Source organism: Aegilops tauschii, chromosome 5, assembly GCF_002575655.3.
Source record: "Aegilops tauschii subsp. strangulata cultivar AL8/78 chromosome 5, Aet v6.0, whole genome shotgun sequence".
Taxonomy (NCBI): Eukaryota; Viridiplantae; Streptophyta; class Magnoliopsida; order Poales; family Poaceae; genus Aegilops; species Aegilops tauschii.
In genome coordinates this window covers 565,900,739-565,904,522 of record NC_053039.3, presented here as the reverse complement: position 1 = coordinate 565,904,522, position 3,784 = coordinate 565,900,739, and positions in this window count along the sequence as shown.

The window sequence follows — 3,784 nt, the reverse complement described above, 5'->3', positions numbered from 1 at the left end:
AGGGGAGGGCTTGCCTGGAAGCTTTGTTGTACAGGAAGAAGGGTCGTCGGTGACGTAGTTGTACTCGGTGGCATCAGCGCCGGTCTCGGGGTCTACCGGGGAAGAAGAGGGGGGAAGAAACAGTAAATACGGAGCAAACAAAGCATCACAAAACATAACGAGGCAATACACGGTGCTAGGTATGCCCTAACACGGTAGGAGGTGATACCGACGAAGGGGGGAAACATCCGGGAAAGTATCCCCGATGTTTCACGTTTTCGGACAAATGAACTGGAGGGGGAAAGTTGTGTGTTTTCTATGCTAGGGATGTGTGGCGGACGAACGGGCTACGTATCCGGATTCGTCTCGTCGTTCTGAGCAACTTTCATGTACAAAGTTTTCCCATCCGAGCTACAATTTATTTTCTATTAATTTTTAAAGTTTTAAATCATTTTCTAATTTATTATTATTAAATTAATTCGAAATTAGTATTATTGCATCAGCATGACGTCAGCAGTCAACAGAGGTGTTGACTGGGTCAAACTGACACATGGGTCCCACTCGTCATAGACTATTTAATTAATTAATAGCTAATTAGTCTAACTAGCAGATTAATTAGGTTAGGTTAATTAATCTAAATTAATCAAGTTAATTAATATATTAATTAATTACTTATTTTTTAAAATCATCCTTTTTTTAATATTTGTTTTGGGGCTGGGCCCGTTCGTTAGTGGCCTAGAGCCATAGCGGGTGTGCGGTCGCCAGCGATGCGGTTACGGGCGCACCCGTGCGAGGTCGAGCCTGTCCGGGGGCCGAGACAACCGGGGTGCGGCGGGGTGTCAGCGGCGAGTGGCACGGCAGCGCGGCAGCAGAGGGCTGCGGACGAGCGACGCAGGCAGGAGCCGAGCGCGCGTGCGCGCGCAGGCGGCTTAGCGAGCAGGGAGCGGGGCAGAGAGGGGTCGGGGCGCCGCGGTGCGCGGGCGTGCGGCGTCGAGCGAGCGCCACGGTGGACGGTGGCAGTAGTGGGCTGCGGCAAGGGCGCGGTGCAGGTGGCCGCGGCGATTGCATGCGCGGGCGCGCGCGTGAGTGTGCGCGCACGGGACGCGGCGAGCATGGCTACAGGGAGGACGGCGGGCGCGGTGACCTGCGGGGGAAAGAGGAGGAGGAGGGGAGGACGGGGCTCGCCGAGCCCTGTAGTTGAACAAAGCGGGCTCGAGGAGGAGTCGGGGTTGGCGCGATGAGGCGGAGGAGCTCCTGGCGACGAGCAGCGATGGCGGGGTGTTCCGGCGACGGGGAGGCCTTCGGGCGATGGTGGGCGGCGAAGGGCGGCCGCGAGGGCGAAGCAGAGGTGTGGAGGAAGAGCCGCGAGGAGGAGGCCATGGGTTGGGGCGGCCTTCGTTGCCGGCGGGTGGCGGCCTCAACGGAGCGGGGAAGGCGGCGACGTTGGTGAGGTGTCGGGGACGAGCGGCGGCATCACGGCCTCGTCTGGGTCGTGCCCCCGATCTCGATCTACATCGGGGGGCGGAGGGGGGAGAGAGGTGAGTGGGGGTGAAGTGGGGGCGACAGGGGGGGTAGGGTTACGGGAGTGGGGGGTTATGGGGGGAGTGGCTGGCCGGTTGAGCCGACCAGGCGGCCTGGTGGCTTGCTGTGCCGAAGCCCAATGAGGGGGGGTTTCCTTTTCCTTTTTCTTTTGGTTCCTAATTATTTTAGTTTTAATAAAATACCAAAGTGGCACCTAAATTGATGTTACCAATTATGTCACTGCCACATTAACTTGTTACCCAAACTAAAATAGTTTTGTAATTATTTAATATTTATAAGCATTTAAATAATAGTTTTCGCTAATGTTTTATTCGCCTAGTAGTATTTAAATATTTTATAAAGGTGTGGTTTATCCACCATAATTACCCATGCACATTTTATTTTAATGTTTGAAACTTTTGTTGTTTAAATTGATTTCGAATTTAAATTTGAATCTTTTTGAACTAACGCGAGATTAACAACAGTAATCGTGGTGACGTGGCATCATTAGCAGGGAATTACTGTAGCTTAATTATCCGGGCGTCACAGAAAGAGGGGCCGCGCCCCCCTCCCCTAGTCCTATTCGGACGCCCCTTGGGGGGGCGCGCGCCACCTCTAGGCTGAGGCCCTCTCTCTCCCATAAGGCCCACTAAGGCCCATAACTTCCCGGGGGGTCCGGTAACCCTCCGGCACTCCGGTTTTATCCGAAATTCTCCGGAACACTTCCGGTGTCCGAATAACATGGTCCAATATATCAATCTTTATGTCTTGACCATTTCGAGACTCCTCGTCATGTCCATGATCTCATCCGGGACTCCGAACAACCTTCGGTACATCAAATCACATAAACTCATAATACTAATCGTCATCGAACGTTAAGCATGCGGACCCTACGGGTTCGAGAACTATGTAGACATGACCGAGACACATCTCCGGTCAATAACCAAGAGCGGAACCTGGATGCTCATATTAGCTCCTACATATTCTACGAAGATCTTTATCGGTCAAACCGCATAACAACATACGTTGTTCCCTTTGTCATCGGTATGTTACTTGCTCGTGATTCAATCGTCGGTATCATCATACCTAGCTCAATCTCGTTACCGGCAAGTCTCTTTACTCGTTCCGTAATGCATCATCCCATAACTAACTCATTAGTCACATTGCTTGCAAGGCTTATAGTGATGTGCATTACCGAGAGGGGCCAGAGATACCTCTCCGACAATCGGAGTGACAAATCCTAATCTCGATCTATGCCAGCTCAACAAACACCATCGGAGACACCTGTAGAGCATCTTTATAATCACCCAGCTATGTTGTGACGTTTGATAGCACACTAAGTGTTCCTCCGGTATTCGGGAGTTACATAATCTCATAGTCAAAGGAACATGTATAAGTCATGAAGAAAGCAATAGCAATAAACTAAACGATCATAGTGCTAAGCTAACGGATGGGTCTTGTCCATCACATCATTCTCTAATGATGTGATCCCGTTCATCAAATGAAAACACATGTCTATGGCTAGGAAACTTGACCATCTTTGATTAACGAGCTAGTCTAGTAGAGGCATACTAGGGACACTCTGTTTGTCTATGTATTCACACATGTACTGAGTTTCCGGTTAATACAATTCTAGCATGAATAATAAACATTTATCATGATATAAGGAAATATAAATAACAACTTTATTATTGTCTCTAGGGCATATTTCCTTCAAAGCCTTCTTAACTGCCACATATCTCATCAACTTGCTACCCAGCAAGGTCATAAATTTTGAAACCACCATCACACGCCTCTTTGGCATCTCTCCTCACTATAAGTCTCTACGTGTATTTGGTTGTGCTTGTTGGCCCAACCTTCGACCATATAATACATGCAAGCTTGCATTCCGTCCAAAGAAATGTGTGTTTCTTGGGTATAGTCCCATTCACAAAGGAATCAAATGCCTAGATGTTTCTACTAGCAGGGTCTATATCTCTCGTGATGTAGTATTCGATGAATCAGTATTTTCTTTTGGATCCCTTCATCCTAATGCCGGAGCACTTCTCAAACAAGCAATCCTTCTTCTTCCACCACATCTCCAAAACTCTGATCATGGGGGCGACAATTGTACTAGTCCAACTGATGATCCTACTAGTAGGGATGTGTCTCCATGTGTGCAGGATCATGAAGCAGAAAACAAAGCAGAAATTGGTGGAGAAAATGATCAATTTTTTGCAGAAAATGAGCCCATATTGCATGCACCAGAAGCGGACGAAGCTGGCGCAGAGCACGAGGCGAATCC